Genomic DNA, 20,446 nt, shown 5'->3' with positions numbered 1-20,446 from the left:
TCTTGTGACACTTCAAGATCTAAACATTTCAAGCTTTCAGAGATCCCAATCCAGTTCACTAAATGCTCATGCAATAATAAAACACCAGTCTTTAAGGTGCTACAAGGCTCTATTGCATCAACAGTTTCAAACCTAAGTAGCTAAAATGCCTCAGACATATATTTTATTGTCTTCCCTTTTGTTTTCTTTGTTGATGTTTTCTCCCTCTGTCAGAATTTTTGTTGTCTTTTTGGATCAAATATATTGTTAAAGGCATATTTCTGTCAGAAAAGTCACAAAAATAAAACAGCATGTTTTTAATTTAATTTTATGCTTGGGCTTATTTATTAATTTTGACTGTTTTTACCTTTCTTTTGGCCACAGAAAATTGAAGAGGTTTAATAATAAGTAATACATAATAATGGAAACTGAATATTTTCCCTGTAAATGAATCTCTTTGTGGCCATCTCCCAATGTTCGACTACTATTCCTCTTTCCTGTCAGCATTATTTACTGATGGTAGATAGCCTTTGGGAAGGTCTGTTAGGCTGCTCTGAGAATTTGAATAAAATGTGGCTGCTTAATCTGAGGACCAAATGGCAGTCCTCTTCCATTTCTGCTCTGGATCCAGGAGTGTCCAATATCTGTGTGACTCACGGATATAAAGTTTTTTTTCAAACCAAATGCAGCACTAGACCCAAGTGTACTTCAAAAAGAAAGTAGGGTTGGGACAAAGAGGTTGGCATGGCAAGGACAAGACATTTGTTATGATGAAGTACAACTAATGTGATTGTGCCCTAGTAGTCTCATTTCTGTCATATTTAAATTACTATTTGGAGGAGAGCTGGCACCTATAGCCAAGGCTTTGAATATTTGTGGGCCTCAGATTCTGAAACTTGGATCTAAATGTTTGGGTAGCTGGAAAGGGAGAATGTGTATTCAAGCTCCTGCATCTGGTTAAAGCAGTTACTGGAGATTTGGTAGTGAGTACAACATACTCATCCTCCTTCATTTACCTCATGTCAGGGCTCAATGCATACATCCTATTTCTTGAAAAACAGATCCTCTGATTAACCTGTCAATTAGAAACCAGAATACAAGCTCCAGGGTATTGAAGAACGAAGACATGTAGCCTCAACTGTTTCCAGTTCTGATAAAGATAATTTTCAGCCAACCCTTGAGAATGTTGGTGGCCACATGTGGAGAGCTAAAAGATAGCAAGGGAAAGGAGCTCATCATAGAAGAAGGCACTTGATGCAAACAGAAGCTTTGTAGACTCTGACCCCAGTAGAAGAAAGCTACTCAAATTCACTGTTATCTTGCTGGCATGTAAAGGAGTCTGGGGAATTTAAGGCCATGTCATTCACTGTTAAATATATTTAGGAATTTGGGATTGGCCTGTTTCTTTTTCTGTCAAAGCCTAGTTAGGTTGCAAAACATACTGATGGGCCATGATATATAATATAGCAACTTTTCTTTTTGTTAAATTAAATTGTTCTAATTCATACTTCATGCTAAAAAAATTAATTAATCATGGTTTGTTGAATAAGCCACTCTTGACTGGCATATGTATTTTTTACTTAACATAATCAGTGAAAAATACATGTGACACATCTTTCTTCAATATGAATTAAGTGATGAATTTGGCAATATCTGAAGGAAATGTAGTTGAATTATCCTCTTCAACTGAAAATTGAAATGAAGATATTGACATTTCAGATATTGAATTGTGTCTTTGAATTACTTCTGAGAAGATCTATTTGAAGACTCAATAAACTCTGACTTTTCTAGCACTGCCCTCTTCCCATATATTTTGGGGCAAAGTTGACAGCAGATTGTGATATAGATTACATACTTCTTGACATTGACATGACTTTTATTAACTTAGCTTCTTGAACTGCTTGCGGTAGAATGATGATTTTTTTTATTTCTGTCTCATTTTTATGTTAGAATTTATACAGGCAGATTTGCCTGGTGTGAAAGAAAGAATTTATATTTATTCTACTGCACTTTTGAAAAAAAATCTTCTTTTCTGAGTGATCCTCTACCTTTTATATATCAAAGTCTTTTATATTTATTTTGTTAACTTTTAAATTTATTGACATGTAGTATATAGTCTTTGTTAATCTTTGTGTCCAGTCCAAACTTCTCATATATTTCAGTCTGTTTTTCCATATTCTCACTAACACCCAGAAAAACTGATTCCCTTAGTCCCATTTCTGCTGATTGTTTTGTTCTTACTTATTTAGGTATTCTTCAGGGTGTGAGTAAGTCTAATGTGGTATGCATGCTGCTTTGATCATTATGTATATAACGCAAAACATTATATCGTACATACAGTAATGAAAACATACATTTTTATTATCAATTTAATTGATAATGGGTTCATTAGCCAACTTTTCCCAGTTTGTTTTTTAAAATGTCATCATAAAAGAAACATAAAGAAACAATGGACTTTGACTGAACCCTGGTAAGATTGAGTGGCTTTGGATGCATGGATTTTGAAGTTCCGGGACTTTAACCTCTTTAGTTCTGGATGGGATTGCACTACTCCAGAAGACCCGGTGCACAATCTGGGTTTTTCTTGGACTCATGATCCTTGCTTGATGAACAGGTGGCAGTCATGACTAGGAGAGACTTTGTGTAACCTCATGTTGTGGGAAAGTTGTGCCCTTTCCTGGATTGGGATCCTTGTGCTAAGTTAGTCAAGCCCTGATCATCTCACAGTTGGATGATTGCAATGTGCTCTACACCAGCAGCCACCAACCACTGGTGGGCCATGAGAAAAATTTGGTGGGCTGCAGAGAAATCTCACCCCCAGAGCACACACTCCCAAAGCAATTATCCAGGCTGCTCAGAAACACAAGGCTGTGTGGCCCACGTGGCCCGTGGGAACCCTCCCCGCCCACTCACTCCTTACCCAGCAAACTTGCCTGCTAAATTGCTATTTTTCCTTTTTCTGACCATCATCTGTTCTGCTGTGCCGGGAGATTTAGATTAGCTAGAAAACAGGAAATAGTGCAGACTCACGGCAAGCAAATTTGAGAGACTGAGCAAGCTGATGGCAGATAGATAGATCACTGAATGTTTCTGTGAGCAACTCAATCTGCCTGCCTGCTTTCCCTGATTTTGGGTAAAAGTTGCTCTTTTTTAAAATAAAAAATTCAATATTTACATACATGGTGTGTTGTGAGTTAATTTTGTGAGTTTGCTTGCTAGCAAATTTTATGAGTTTGCTTGCAAGCAAATTTTATGTGACAGACTGAGCTAGCCAATGGCAGATATATAGCTTTCTGAATGAATCTGTGATTCTGTGAGCAACTCAATCTGCCTGCCTGCTTTGCCTGATTTTGGGTAAAAGTTGCTCTTTTTTATAAAAAATTCAATATTTATATAAATATTTATAATATTTACATACAAGCATACATGCCCAGTCAGTCACATGACCACCAAGCCACATCTACAAATTAGGCCATGCCCACAGAACCAGTTAGTGGTCCCTGAGGTCTAAAAGGTTGGTGACCCCTGCCCTACACAGGGCTATGCTGGAGTATCTGGAAGTTTCAGCCAGTGCAGAATACAGCTACTGAGGGAGTTATTTGTGCCACTAGGGTGACCTACATTACAATGTTGTTCCATGCAAGGGTTTCCAGTTTGTTTACAGGTCCAATTCAAAGTGTTGTTTATCACCTTTAAAGCCCTTCATGGTATGTATGGGCCAGGTTATCTGAGGAATAGTCTCACCCCTATTGGACTAGCCCACCTTAGCCACAGAAAATGCATGCTGCAGACCCATCCATTAAGGAATTTCAGCTGGCAGGGTCCAGAAGAAGAGCTTTTCTGCCATGGTGTCCACACTCTGGAATATCTTGTCCTTCAAAGTGATATCCTCACCCACCTTTGTGGCCTTCCAAAAGTGCTTGAAGACCTGGTTCTACCAGTTGGCCTGAGCCCCCAATGGGGGAGTGGCATCTTGGAGGTGGTTAATGGATTAGATGGATCTCACTTCTTCCTAATGCACTTTTCACTTCCTCTCCATTTTGGTTAATTGAATTTTAAATTTATGGTCTATTTATTGTTTTAATGTTATATGTGATATTTTAATGAATGACTGTAAGCTGCCTAGAACCACCTCGGTGAGTTGGATGACATAGAAATTTAATAAACAAACAAATAAACAAACAAATAAACAAATAACATAGCATATGGTTTCTAAGAAATTAATATTATGAATGACTGTTACCCACAAATTCTTCTGGGCCAGAAAAGTAAATGGTCACAAGGTCATAGATCCTTCAGTTTCTAGGAATGTTTTTTTAAGTGATTGTTGAAAGTTTTTAAATTTTGGCAGGATAATTTCTACAGCAACCTCTCTATAAGCTGTTTGCTTATAAACATCATCCTCACTATCTGTATTACCTACAGGTATGTTTCAAAAGTTATCCAACTGAAACCTGGCAGACTTATGTCCTCATGAGAATCTATGACAGAATACTTAGTATTTTTGTCCTGTCTGGCCAAAGGTGAAACATTTCAATGCTTCCCATCATAGCTAGTGGTTATGGCTATGGCTGAAGTTTTTACAGATTCAGATCTTAACTCAGTTCCAATAAAATCTATTGCCTTTGAGCATTAAAATTGAATATTTAACAGTCTTCTATTAAATATTTATTTAAATTATGAAGTCAAGACATGAACATTATTAATTGCATTAAAGGAAGAAATACAAGTGGGTCATAACTTCTGCTATCCCCTTTCATTTTCTTTCTTTTCTTTTTTATCTCCAAAGAGATCAACCACCCCAATACTGACAGATAATTCAAACTCTGTGGGATTCTAATGAAATTGTTGTTCATATTTCCTTCTGATAATACATGAAAGAACCCTGTGTTTAATCTTTCATCTTATAAAAAGTGTGCATGTTCATGAAAAATACTGTAAAAACCAACCAGAAGAGTTGATTTCACTAAAAATTATAACTGTTTTTAAAAAGTTTTAATAATGCCTTGGCATAAAAAGAATGCAAATTAAATTACAATCTGCTTCTAAACCTCCCATTTAAAAATCAGATTTAAGCTAGCATAATGCAAACAGTTTTTAAAAAGTTCTACTTGTGTGTCTGATTGTGATTGTGATCTACCTACCTATCTATCCATCATCTATCCATCTAATCTCACAATCAGAATCGAGCTGGAAGGAGGTCTAGTCCAACCTCCTGTTTAAGCAGGAGACCTTATATAATTTCATATAAGTAGCTGTCCAATCTCTCGTTGAAAACTTCCAATGATAAATTACCCACAACTTCTGAAGGGAAGCTGTTCCATTGGTTAAGAAACTAAGAAGTTTCACCTTAATGGATTAGTTTCCATCCATTGTTTCATGTTGCCTTTTGGTGCTTTGGAAAATAAGTTTACCCCTTCTTCTTTGTGACAGCCCCTCAAATAGTGGAATACTATTATCATGACACCCCTAGTCCTCCTTTTCTCTAGACTAGCCATACCTAGTTCCTGCAACCATTCTTCATATGTTTTAGTTTTGAGGCCTTTAATCATCCTAATTGCTCTTCTCTGCATTTTTTTTCAAAGTCTCAACATTTTTTTTGTAATGTGGTGACCAAAATTGGATGCAGTATTCCAGGTGTGGTTTCAATAAGGTTTTATAAAGCAGTACTAAAACTTCACATGATTCGGTTTATACAACCAAGGATTGTATTAGATTTTTGGTTGCTGCCACACACTGCTGGCTTATATTTAAGTGATTGTCCACAAGCACTTCAAGTCCCTCTCACAGTTAATGTTTTTAAGCCGGAGTTTGTCTAATTTATACTGGTAAGCTTTGTTTTTTCCTATTTACAGTAAGTATAAAACCTTGCTTTTTTTCCACATTACATTTCATTTTGTTGGATATGGCCCATTGTTCAAGTCTGTCAAGATCTTTTTGGATCCTGAGCTTGTCTTTTGGAATGTTGGCTATCCCTGCTAACTTAGTGTTACCTATTACCTCATCTAAATCATTTATAAAAATATTGAAGAGTACTGTGCCTAAGATGGAAACACACACCCACACACCCACACCCACACACTATATACCAATTTAAACAAACTGATTATTACCATAAGTTGGGATCGCCATATTATATTATTATGTATATTATTATCCCAATTGATTAATAATAAGTTTGTTTATATTGGTTAGATATGTAACAAAATCATTTTCCATTTTTTTTGATATAGAGGTTCTTGGTTGACATCGCTTATTTTACCTTGCATAACACATAATATATAAGTGGGAAAGCTGGACGTATGTATTTCTTAGTCTTTCTGTAGCTCTTTTCAAGCATTCCACAATTGCATTTTCTTCTAACTCAACTTGAACACTCTCTACATGCAAGGATGTGTTTCTTGCTTCTTGGTATGTTGTTCAATCTGCACATTCTTCATCTGGGTACCAGAGCTGGTCGTAGTGATTCTACAATATTTCAATACAACTTGTAGAAAGCTGAATTTCCCCGCTATCATGATCCATATTGAATTATTATGATTGAGTGATTAAGAAGTGAGTGATTCCTTGGACCTAGAAGAACCAGACTGATAATGTACAAAGGAAAAAAAAAACCCTCTTGAAATTGATCTTCTTTGGAATAAAGATTATGGTATCAAATCTCTGTACAAGTCTTGCTGTCTTCCACTTCAGCAATAGCCCTTATCCCTGAGAAGAAGAAATGAAGCAGGTATTACCATTACAGTTAGATAGTCATCAACAGGTGGTTATTAAATTTCCTTACCACTGCATGAACAGAAACCAAATTAGATATGATTATGCAGTGCATAAATAGCAATTTGAGACCAGTTTTTCCATTGGCTTTGCCTCTTGAATAATAGTGATAATGCTAACCTGTTGGTGGTATAATTTAACCAAGATCAGCTCTCAACTTGTGTGATCATAGTACTTACCTAAATCTGAAATCTAATTTTGAGCTATTTTTGAACCATCTGTGAACTACTATCATCAACAAATTACTTCATGTAACAAATAACACCAAAAAATAATTTCTCCAAAAAACCCCAGAACCAGAATGCTAAGACTCTAAACACTTTAGAAATATTGCCTGTTGGAACACTAAAGATTCAAATGATCTATTTCTAGGAACAAATTTGTTTTTTTTTAATATTATGTAAACTAATTGTGGCATAGAAGACAAGTATATCAGTAAATTATTTTCCTGCATGTTGTGTCAAGTAACTGGTTTGGCAGTACTTTAAATAAATAAATTACAGCTTGTATTCATATACCTTTTAAGCAAAGAATAGGAGATATTATTTGCAGCAGTATTTGGATTATTATCATTTATTTACAACAATATTAAATCACAATTGTCAGTTCTTTAATTCAGGTTGGCCTCCATACTCACAGAATTCTTCTTACACCCCTAGAATATTGTAATACATCAACTTAATATATGTGTAGATCCAAGCAATCAATGAGGGAAATTTTGTCCATATGCAGATTTTCTAAATTCTGTCCAAGATTTTTTAGTAAGGCACCTGGTGTGCCAATTGCCACTGGATTCGTTATGGCTAGTTTATGCCATAATCTTTCATTTTCAATTTTCAGATTTGATATTTTTTAATCTTCAATTATTTGTCTTCTATTATACTGTCTTGTTATTGCCATGTCAATTATTCATGTTTTCTTCTTTTCAACTACAGTTAAATCTGTTGTATTATGAGCCAAGATTTTATAAGTTTGTACCTGGAAATCCCACAATATTTTAACATTTTAGACTATTTTTTCAACCAGATGCTCCCACCAATTTTTAATTACTGTTATATGATATTTTTACAGTTGTTTCAGTGGACCATTTTCATCATCTTCATCATCATTGGATAATAAGTGTTGCTGTTGATTCAAGCATGTAACTAATATACATACTTTAATTGCCATTTCAGTGAAAATAATTGCGGTAAAGCAAGACTCTGAAAACTGATATTCTGCTTTTATTAGCATGATCTTGATGAGGATTTTAAAGCCACACATATGAATTGGAAGGTCTCTTGTTATCTATAAACTATAGATTTATGAAAAATCTATTGATTAATGAAAATGTGTAACTTATTTCTCCTGTCAGATTGCTTATTTCTCCTGTCAGATAATTAAGAAAATCAAAGCAAGAGAAGATATTAACTCATTCATGAAACCATTTGCCCATGTGAAAATAATATGGTGCATTCTTCCATTAATTGCTCACGATGAATAGAAATGCTTGTAACTAAAATATGTAATTTCCTATGATTTATTGCCATGAGAACAATGGAAACAGATATATATAAAAAATGGACAATGTTTCCTGAGGATGGATTAGATAAATTTGACTACAAGTTATCCCATTGGCTATGACCCTGACTTGGCTAGGATCCTCATGTTATTGCTTCATAATTATCTCTAGGAAGACAAAAATACAAATGTTGCTGAAGCAGCAGTGCTCTGGGATAAGACAATATGGTTCAACAAGATACATAACATGGCACACAGTGGTGCAATATCATAGTTCTAATTGCATATATTTAGGTTCTTCACATGTATATACTAATATATGGTGTTATTCTATTCCTAATTTCTGAAATTCCAAGTATATTTTAGAAAGTATGCAAAGGATTGTAGCCTTAGAACATAATGTTTAAGTATCTGGTGCTATGTTTTTAGTTACTATAGAGTATTATGAACTATTTTTTTCTCATTTGTTGTCTCACTGTCTTGTTTAATCTCTCTTACTTTCCTTTTCACATAAATTTAAATGGAAGCCTTTATTTTCTGTTTTCAACTTGATTTTTCAAATTTTGCATAGTATAGAAATATTTACAGGGGAAACTTTTTCATGCATACAGTCTGTTTTTCATTTGTTTCTTCAATCAGTCTGCTTCAGTTTGATATTTCAGTTTTTTCTGTCATGTTCTCCATTGCTTGTGTATAAAATGCTGAAATTAACTGCCTAAAAATCAGAGTCAGTCCACATAATGCTTCCAATCATACAGTAGCAAGATTTCACCATGTACTAAAATCAACTCTATGTTGTTGAACACACACACACACACACACACACACACACACACACACATATTCAATATATTTGTCAAATTACTTAGGTTGAAGTTGTATAATGTTCAGAATATTGATGGAATTCACATCTTTTATTTTAATAACTTAAACGTGTTAGTATTTTCTGGTGAAGTATATTGTCTATTTTGTACAAAATGCATTAATGCAATGTAATGTGATATTTACTGAAAAGTTTCATAGTTTTTAAACTCCCTCTTACTCCAACTCACCCATTGCCAAGCCTCTAGGTTTTCACAAACAATTCTGCAAGCCACTTTTAATTTTGCAGAGACCCCCAAAGCTCCATTTGCTAAGTAAAGGTTAATCATCCAAGTATTCTATCTTCCTAATGCTCCAATAAATAATACATGATAAACAAAGCTGTGTGAAACTGAGCATGAAGGATATTTTTGATTAGTCATTTATCTTTTAAGCAAGAGATGAGGCTTTCCTGCCAATTGGCCTGGCTTACATGAGGCAATTGCCTTGTAAAAATTTTACCCTACGTGAGTATCAGAACATTAAAAGATAGCTGGAGAGAAAGAGTGAGATCTATTTCTGTGAAGGAAGAAGAAACTTCCTGATTTCATGTAACCCTTAGCTTGATATCAAAAGCCCTCTGCAGAAGACAAATCTTTCCTTTTTTGAGTAGATTGCTGGAAGGCAGGCAGCAAGGACAATCAGAAATAAGGTGAAATAATGCCAGCCACATTTGGTTCTCAGTCACCCACATCTCCTTCTGCCCTGCTGGCTTCTTGTCCTTCTTGTGAGTCCTTAAACAAAAGCAAGACTGACCATCAAGTGCTTGGCAAGCCTCTTGTTTTTCAGGATCAAAAGGAGGTAGTTAGGAATTTTCATTTTTCAAATCATAGCTAGATTAGCAAGTTGTGTTTGGTGTAGTGTTTAACCATTTCAGTCAGTCTACATAAGGAAATCACTTCAGAAATCATTACATCTATGACTTCAGTGATGGGAGGATTAGTGATGGTGAAGGCAGCTAAATATTGTTTTTGCTTATTTACTATATTAGTAGGGTCAAGGCCCAAGGCACTTCAGTTCATGTGAGATGACAGCTAGGCCCAGTAAGCTCAGGCAGACTTTCACCAACTATTGGTTTCATTTTACACAATATTAGTGATAACCCCGCCCCCGAACAAATGCATTTCTATCTTCCATGAAAAGATACTCTGATAGACAGCACAAGGCAGCCACTCTATTTCTGTTTCAAGATGTTTACAGGGTTTTGTTGTTTTTCCTTCATTCCCATCATTAAGTTAAAGGTTCCCCTTACACATACGTGCTAGTCGTTTCTGGCTCTAGGGGGTGGTGCTCATCTCTGTTACAAAGCCAAAGAGTCAGCACTGTCTGAAGACATCTCCGTGGTCATGTGGCCAATATGATTAAACACAGAAGGTGCACGGAATGCTGTTACCTTCCCACCAAAGTGGTTCCTATTTTTCTATTTGCATTTTTGCATGCTTTTAAACTGTTGGCAGAAGCTGGGACAAGTAACAGGAGCTCACTCCGTTACGCGGTGCTAGGGATTTGAACTGCCGACCTTTCTGATCGACAAGCTCAGCATCTTAGCTACTGAGCCTACCACATCCCTTCATTACTTGTACAATATACATTTGATCACCTCTCATCTTTTCTTATATGAAATACTCTTAATTTAAAACACAGAACTGCCCATTAGATTGCAAGCTTCTAGTGATCAAGTGCAATTCCCTTTCTCCTCCTCGTTACTCTATATTTACTTCAGTTAAAGAAATTCATTCTGATGAGAATTTATAGCAAACTAGATGTTTCTGAAGAACATTGTGGCAAATATTGTGGTCACACCGTATTTTCTGGCTGGTGAAGTCTTTCCAGAAAAAGGAGAGATAATGAAATCAACCACATGTAATCTGGACAGCTATATCTCATAAATAGACTCAGGAACAGAGGTTTTTGTGTTGACTTGTGATTTGAGTGGCTAGGAGTCAAGAGATTTCAACCAAGCTCACAGTCATAATGTAGCCTGTATGACAAAATGTTAGCTGAGCTCCATTTATCACTTAATCATCCATTTATTATCATTGCTTCTTAACAGTTTTTAACTATTAGGAATCTTCACAATGGTCAGTTTTAGAGCACCGGGTAAGGACCTAAATTTGGAAGAAGAGCAAAAAGATGATTAGAATGTTTACAAAGTTACAAACAGACTGGTTACAAATGTTTAAAAAGTTGCAAACAGGATTTGAAATAAGATTTTGAAACTGATTGTAATAATTTTTCCCATGGGAAATGTTCTTGTTTTGAATTCTTAAAAAAGTACATGAAAGGATGGGTCTTTGAAAGTTGGTTACTATAAGAAATCAAATTATAATTACAGGAGAAGAGTACTTAAATTGAATTTATTAATATGGAATAGAGCAAAACACGTTAACAACGAATGCATTGAAGGGTATTTGTGAACAATGGACCAAGAAGTTAATTTTAAAACTTGCATTACTGAAAATGTGTGTGTAAAATATGTATGCAAGTTGTATGGTATGGAACAAATTCTTCTGGAAAGACTGAGACTGATTTAAAAGTGGATTTAAAAGTTGCAACATTGGATATACAAATGAAATTAATGTTTTAATAAGTAAAAGGTATATATAAATAACAAATAAAAAGAGTGACCTAGATAGTTTTTCTATACTGGATTTACAAAAGAGACTTGTTAAATTTTTAAAGGTTTAAACATGAAGAATTTTAAAAATAAAAGGAAGCACAGCAAAGTTAGTTTACTTTATCAGAGTTACAATAGATATGTCATTATCTCAGTGGTAACCCTTAATGGATTTTAGCTGACAAGAACTAGGCTTTAAATATTTGTTGTAGATAAAAGACAGTTGCATTTTAAGAGAAGGTGATAAAGAATAAAATACTTGTTCTGAAGGGGAAGTCATATAAAAATAGACATTCTTATTTTTTTTCTTTCTGTTTTTTGTTCTTTTCTGCATTTTTCCTGTTTTCCTCTTATTTTTAGTTTGCATTGATTATCTTTTTAATTGTAATGTATAATTAAAATAACCATAAAAATGAATTACCTTGTTTTCAATTAGAGATTAAAATAATAACAAATAAGATAGAATAAAGTGAGACACAAAGCAAGTAGGTTGTCCAGTCAATTCATCAGTGCCATATTCTCTCTCCCTTCAAGATTAAAATGATGTCTTTGGTTAATTACCTGAAATGGTTATTTCACACAAAAATAAAGGATCTAACTCTAGGGGGCAGTATTCATCTTCATTTCTTAGCTGAGAGAGCCAACATTGTCCAAGACATTTCCATGGTCATTGTCCAGCATGACTATACACTAAAGTGCATGAAATGCTGTTACCTTCCTACCGAAGTGGTACCTATTTATTTACTCACATTTGTATGCTTTTGAACTGCTAGTTTTGCAGGAGCCAGCTGAGAAGCTTAGCATCACGCCCCTCTTATTTCACACAAGAACATAATTATTTTTATTTATTTGATTTGTCAACCTCTTACAAGATAATAGGTATAAGTATAAACATGAGTAAGAATGCAGGAAATAGGTACAAATAAATAGGGACAATAGGATAGGGATGGTAGGCACGAAGGGGCACTTATGCACGCCCCTTATAGACCTTAGGAATGGGGTGAGGTCAATAGTGGATAGTTTGAGGTTAAAGGAGTGGGGGTTAGAGGATGTAACAACAGAGTCAGGTAGTGCATTCCAGGCATTGACCACTCTGTTGCTGAAGTCATACTTTCTGCAATCAAGTTTGGAGTGGTTAACATTGAGTTTGTATCTGTTGTGTGCTCTTGTATTGTTGTGATTGAAGGTGAAGTAGTCATTGACTGGTAGGACATTGTAGCAGATAATTTTGTGTAGTACACTTAAATACAACCGTAGGCAGCACAGTTCAAGATTGTCCAAGCCCAAAATTTCAAGCCTGGTGATATAGGGTATTCTGTTGCGAGCAGAGGAGTGTAGTACTCTTCTCATGAAATGCTTCTGGACTCGTTCAATTGTATTAATGTCCGATATACAGTGTGAATTCCAGACAGATGAGCTGTATTCAAATATTGGTCTAGCAAAGGTTTTGTGTGCCTTAGTTAGCAATTCTATATTTCCAGAGGAGAAGCTTCGTAATATTAGATTTACAACTCTTAATGCCTTTTTGGCAATGCTGTTACAGTGAGCTCTGGTGCTTAGGTCATTAGATATGAGTACTCCAAGGTCCTTGACAGAGTGAGGGTCGTCAACGAGGTCATATCCGCCTAGCTTGTATTTGGTGTACTGACTTTTTTTTTTACCAATGTATATTATAGAGCATTTGTTGGTCGAGATTTGGAGTTGTCAATTGTTTGACCATTCAGACACATAATCAAGATCACTTTGAAGAACAGTAGCATAATGGATCAGTGCTACTGGCAGCCATAGGCAATCTATCCAGATGATACAGAGCTACACTTCTTTGCATCCTTTGCTGTTGGAAATAGTTCCCAAAACTGCTTAGAAGTTTGTATAGGAACATCTGAAGCTCTAATGGTTACTTTCCTTAAATAGGTGATGAGCATATAGCAGCCATACTTGACATGATAGCTTTATGAGAGTTGGCTATGCCACCTGAAGTGTAAAAAAATGGTACACTGTTGGCATCCAATGTGAAAATGAGCTAAGACTTATTTGCCCTTAGTTTATTATTCTGTTTCTTAGATGCTGAAATTGTTTAGGCTTTCCTGATCGATAAGGAGAGAAATCATACATTGATTCAGGTTGAGGTATCATTAAAATGCTGAATAATGCACAGTTGTATGCTTCCACAAGAAATTATGGTAGAAGTTTTGACCTGGGGAGGGGAGAGTCAGGGTCTAGATGAGAGAAACAGGCTCAGATTCAACTCAAGCAAGACAGGGTAGGTGTTAATTCATATACCTATTGCTTTCAGGACTACGTAATCTTGATTCTTGATATGGTTGTGCTTCCTAAGAGACTGCAGGTTTATAATCTGTAGGTTCTCATAGATTCATGGCTCCTGGGACAAGAAAGTGTAGTCTAATGACTGCTTTGGCTGGCAGGTGAGTTGTGACCTTCTGTGGCCACAACTCATGTCCATGATGTATGTCTGTTAATTTATGGCAATTTGTTCTGTGTGATCTTTGAAGATCACACAGAAATTTCATCTGATAGAAAATACACTAACCTTTTAAAACATTCTGCACTATCCACAATGGAGGAATGGATGGTGAAGTTGGAATGAAATGGTGAAATGATAAAACTTGCTAGTTGGTTAAATCAACTTATTTGATCAGAGAAAAGACAATATCTACATTTACTACTGAGTGGAAATCCCTTACAGACTTTTTGTGTAAAAGAGAAAAAGTGGACTTAACAATTTATGTGTTACAGTTTTAATGCTTATTAGAAGCAAGAGAGATGTGATAATATATAATGTCAGAAAGTAAAATGAAATTAATTATATATATCAGTGGGTTTTTCTATTCTAAATTCTTATTTCCCCTATGTTTCATTGATGGAAAAGCACTTGCATAAAATATTTTCCAGGTTTCTTTAGATTTAGAATAAAGAGAAAGTGGTACAAAATTCTGATTGTAAAGCAGGTCATAAAAGCCTTAAACATAGTTGTGAAGAATTCTGAAAGTTATAGTTTGCAATATCTGGAAGTCTATACATTCAATGTTTTTACTGCAAAAGATGGAATTGAGTGGAACTAAAGAGCATAGGGTAGTTGGCTCTAAAATAATAAACATGAATGGATATTATCAATTTGGTAGGTGAAAAGTCTTTACATATGCACAGCCAAGATGTTGAGTTCCGTTAAAGTTATATAAATAACTTGACAGAGAACACAAAGTGTAGCTTTATGACAGCTGGGTAAAGGTTCATCATGTTCTCAAAACATCCTTTACCTCTGCGGTTATGAGATGGTGAGCTTTCACACACTTTTTCTGTGTCAGTAACAGCTTGATTTGGGTGGGGAGAAGGGGGAGTTTTTTGTGTTTTATTTAACATGTCTAAATTGGACATCTCTAATGCAATTTTTAGTGGACTCTCTTTAAAAATATTTTAAGAATTGTCCTGATCTTGCAGTGAGATTGTTAACATGGATACATGATAAGTTCAATGTGTTTATAATAGAGAGAATCTATTTCACATTGTCAATTTTGACATTTCACATTGTCGATTTTGACTTCACCCAAGAGCTTGAAGAGCCACTTTCTCTCTTAAACTTAAATCTGCATTAAATCTGCAAATTGTCTGAGGAGGTTCCTTTACAGCTGGTGTAAGTCAGCCCTCAAGATTCTTGTTGCTCCATGCCCTGGGTTCCAGAATGCTTTGTTTACTGAGGTGAGGAATTGAATCTTTTGGCTGGCATTTTAAAACTTTCTTTTCACTATTAGTGATTTTTACTTTGATTTTAATTGTTCTTGTTTTTACTTTTGTTTTATGATTCCAAGCTGCTGAGAGATTTCAGCTGTTGGTGATATAATCAACTAAATAAATAAAGCCATTGGATCCAATGTGATCCAATGTGAATCCTTATTATGAATCCTTATGACTTATGAATCCTTATGAACCCGACAAAAATAGGAAATGATATTGTTACTGAAACTTTTACTATTACTACCAGTAAAAATAATTATTAAGACACTTAAATTTCAAACTTAGTATGTTAGTTAGTTTTATACAAAATCAAAATTGGGTTGGTCACTGGGATCAGAGATTTACTGTTCTGAGCTTTCAGATTCATTCTGGAACCCATCTTCAGGGAACTTCTCTCTACTAGAACACATGCTATCAGGTGTTCTGTGAGTCATATTGATGTGGTGCTTTCCTTTTGGTTGATTGGTGTGTTGGTGTCTGGTGATTGGATGTCATTTCCTTGACTTCTAAGTATTTCATAAGCTGGTGGTAAATCAACACTCCTGTTAACTGACAAGGAGCCAGTTTCCCAGGCTTCAATCATTTTCCTGGCTTTCTTTGTACCTGCAGGACCAATGATCTTAGTAGCTGTGAAATTAAATGTGTGCCCTTCTTCATTGCAATGTCAGGCTACCAATGAGTTTGGGTCTCCTCATCTGACCTCTCACTTGTGTTCTTGCAATCTGGTGGTTACTTCCTCCCCATTTGTCCTACATAGGGGCAATCAATTTAGGGGATCAGGTAAGTTTTATTAGAAAGTATCTTGCACCTCCAAACGCTTTTTACAGTGCATCATTTTTTCCTGTATGGTAGCCTCTGGGCAGTGCGATGGCCACTTGCAGATGTTGGAAGTTGCATTCTACTGCTTCTGAAATGTTGTTTTTATTACTAAGCTTTACACATTAGCAATATGTATTTGAATGCATGCTTTCAATGTATAGGTACATACATCCATATCATTGTTTATCACACACGAAGAACAATTTTCCCTCCTTATTTTTTCATTTCTCCAAGCCACCAAGTGAGGACGGTTTCATTTAATTTGAATAAGTAATTCTGGTTAGCAATAATAACTGCATTGTAGAAATTGTACTTGTAAGGATTGGGCAACAGTTTGTTTTTAAAAGATCAGGAAATTAGTGTCACCTAAACATTGACTTATGGTTAAGTTTTAAGGAAACAGTGTAGGTTTGATGCTGAAATCTTACTGTTAGAAGTCTTCAGTTCTCTTTTTAAAATAAGGAACTACTGCCTTGCATAAACATACTCATTCCTCAAATCCTCCCTTGTGAAATCACAGATTTTATTTTGCTAAAGTATGTTGGCTAACTTTCACTTACTTGAAATATTTTTAGAAATGCAAGAAGAAGCTTTCTAGTTCAGATTAGAACTGTATGCAGAGGGCTGTGCAAAATTCTCCAGGCTATTACAGACAGTGAAATTGCAAATTTATTTTATTTATTTATTTTTATTTGTCAATTGCTTACAAGATAATAGGTATAAGTAAAAACATAGTTATGAATACATGGATACATATAAGAAAAATAAAAAAAAATAAAAAATATATAAAAGAAACAATAGGACAGGGACGGTAGGCACATTGGTGCGCTTATGCACGCCCCCTACAGACCTCTTAGGAAAGGGGTGAGGTCAATAGTAGACAGTCTAAGGTTAAAGTTTTTGGGGTTTGGGGAAAAAAACCACAGAGTCAGGTAGAGTATTCCAGACATTGACCACTCTGTTGCTGAAGTCGTATTTCCTGCAATCAAGTTTGGTGCGATTAACCTTGAGTTTGTATCTCTTGTTTGCTCTAGTGTTATTATGGTTGAAGCTGAAGTATTCCTTGACTGGTAGGACATTGCAATGTATGATTTTATATACTATACTTAGATCCGACTGAAGGCAGTGTAGTTCTAGGTTTTCTAGGTCTAGAATTTCGAGTCTGGTGGCATAAGGTATTCTGCAACAAGTAGAGGAGTGGAGAACTCTTCTTGTGAAATATTTCTGGACTTTCTCAACTGTGTTAATATCAGATACGTAATGTGGGTTCTAGACTGATGAGCTGTATTTGAATATTGGTCTAGCAAATGTTTTGTATGCTCTAGTTGTTAGTGTAATATTACCAGAGAAAAAAATGGGAGAAACCATTTGGCAGAGAAACAGAAATTCTCTTTCTCTGTTCTAATGGTCTCTTATTATTATTATTTATTAAATTTATATGCCTTTTTAGAGAAAGAGGGCCATTGGATCATGGGAAACCAGGATGCTCAGGGTTCATCCTCTGTGTATAAGTTCTCCATAGAGAAATAGATCTTTTTGTGGGTAAGGGCTTATTCCAGGACCCTACTTTTTATAATATTGCTAAAATTGCTGAAACTGCAACTGCTAGAAAACTGTTGGGCTTGTTTTTTTAAAACACTGACTTTCTAACAATCATTTCTGGAATAACTGATTTCCAATTATTACTTTCCAGGTGGTTGTTTTCTGACTAATATGTTCTACCCTGCCTTTAATAAATTATTCCAAGGAGAAATTTAAAAAATTGTTTACTTTGTACAAATTTATTTTGTACAAATTTAATAAAGAGGTTTAAAACTCATTTGTGCCTAACTCTTGTTTAGAAGAGTTTTTTGTTCTGGATTCTGACCTTATATAGACCTGAAAGAAGTTTTCCTGATTTAGCATTGGTACAACAGGACAGTTTGGAAGGAGTGAAGAGGGGATAGATAGATTTGTTAAACAGAAAATTAAAAATAAATCCTATATTCAAGCAGAGTTAATGGGTGGTTCCTGGTTCTTACAAGTTTAAGAGTATTTTTCTGTAGTATCCTTATGGAAATTTTGTGGAACATTATTTAGAACAGACCAAGAAGATAAATACTAGTGCTACATTGTGTAAATATGTGGTGTTGGTGAGAGAACCATCTCTTTGGGATGACCTAAACCAAGGGTGTCAAACTCAATTTCATCGAGGGCTGCATCAGGGTTGTGTTTGGCCTGGGTGGGCATGGCCAGGGTGGACATGGCCAGCTCAATGTCACTCGTGTCAGGGGTGCCTGTGGTTCCTGAGCTCTATTTTTGGTTGCGATGGCCTCCTGCAACCCTCTGCCAGTGAAAACAGAGCTCGGGTGGGCTGCGTATGGCGCTCCTGAGCTCTGTTTTTGTTGGCAGAAGCACCGCAGGCCAGTCCTTCACTCTTTCTGGGGTGGCCTCATGGGCCAGATCTAAGCACCCCGTGGGCCGGATCTTGCCCATGAGGCCCGTGGGCCTTGAGTTTGACACCCCTGACCTAAACTAACTTTGGTGCGTAGTCCATTCCTTCGCTATTTTCAAACCGTGGTCACTGTGATAAACCTTATAAAGCTCAATAAAGCCAAAACTCTGTCTGAAGAATTTTAGCTATTTTGTGGACTGTACTATTTATAGGAAATATGCATTCACATTTCATTAAACTGTCAAACAAACTGTCAAACAATTTAGATATCTCCTTTCTGTATCTTTCAGTATTCTCCATGTAGAATGTTAAATAAAGAGAGTTCTGTGTTGGATCAAATTGATATGTACATTAGGCTTTAAATTTGGTGTTGAGTGTCGCTTTAGGTGCACTTTATTTACAGCTGCTTATGTGACCCAAAACTCAGATCCTTAAAACCTTGTAAGATAACTCATTCAAGCAATAAGGATATGTAAATAAGTAAAAAAAAAAAAAGTAATCAGGTCTTAAAAGAGAAAAGAGCCATATTGCTAACTTTCAAATGGATTTATAAAAAAAATAATTTTGCAATATACTGTAGTTTATGACCTTGAAATCAGTCAACTTTCCTCTCTACTTCTCTACTCCTGCCATTATTATAATGGGTAACAGGACTGAAGAATTCTATGGTTGTGAACAAATGTAACGATTTTACTGCATTCAAGTTACAGGCCTGTGCAGATGAAGCTGCTCTCCATCTATTGAAACTTCACGCAAATACCCCATACAAACTGAAGCAGATTTAATAAGAATCGAGTGGCTGTGAATAATCTTTCAAAAAGCTCCATACTTTCTATAGCTTTTTCACTCTTTTTTTGCGGCTGTTTCAAGGGTAATTTCATTTCTGAACTTGTAAAATCCTGAAGATTGTGGAGCGGTATGGTGGACTCTCTGACACTGGCAGGAGCAGGCAGGCAACAGGCAATATCACCTCATTTAATCTGTCTACCTATCAGAGTTCTTTTAGGGGTCACAAGGCTAACCTGATTTTGAGCTTCATTCACTTCTCAGCTTCCAGCTTCTGAGCAGCCAGAAGCCTTAACTTGTTTTCTCTTGTGCTAATGGAATGTGACACCTCTGGACTGGTCTTGCCAGCATAACTGGGAATTCAATTCAGCACTTGAATATGGGCTAAGGTGACCAGTGCAGAACACACACTGAGTCAAACACACTGAGTACATATGGTATATGGATTAAATATTCTTTTGTAATATTCCGCATGGTTGGGGCAAAATAATGGCCCATGTATTTTATTATTTATAAGCAAGGAGATAACATGTCTGTGAATACCACATTTTCTATGCCAAGTCTCTTTCTCTTTCTCTTAACATTGTGCTAGCATGCTTCTGCTGCCTGTACTAATTAACTACCACAGATTACACCAGTAAACCACAACCCCGATGTAACCAAGACCTGCCACTAATGAGAGGATCCTTCTGAAGGGGGACCAGTTGGTTGAACAACTATATCAGCCTACTTAGCATCTCAGAAAATTCAGTAATTAGAGGCAGCAAAGCAGACCCCCAGGAAGGGGCAAAACAGTGGTAATCCCTGAATCATGCCAAAACATGTCATTCCTAAGAAATAAATAAATTTTAAAAAGCCTTTAAATCATTTTTTTTTACAGTTTTTAGTTTTAAATTGTGGTAGGGCACATTTTGCATTGGTTC

General features: G+C 35.7%; 1 long non-coding RNA gene across 1 annotated transcript in view; it reads left to right on the top strand.

The window, feature by feature from the left end:
* Positions 1-18,053, top strand: part of LOC148130196 (uncharacterized) — a 40,722-nt gene extending 22,669 nt beyond the window's left edge. Inside the window, exon 3 of the long non-coding RNA XR_015750221.1 lies at positions 17,997-18,053. This is a non-coding gene — a long non-coding RNA (uncharacterized LOC148130196). The remainder of the gene's footprint in view (positions 1-17,996) is intronic.
* Positions 18,054-20,446: the final 2,393 nt, after the last annotated feature.

This window comes from Notechis scutatus, chromosome 6, assembly GCF_049901735.1.
Source record: "Notechis scutatus isolate UNSWTSFEM ecotype Mainland chromosome 6, rNotScu1.2, whole genome shotgun sequence".
NCBI classification, from domain to species: domain Eukaryota; kingdom Metazoa; phylum Chordata; class Lepidosauria; order Squamata; family Elapidae; genus Notechis; species Notechis scutatus.
This window is presented reverse-complemented; position numbering and strand designations above follow the sequence as displayed.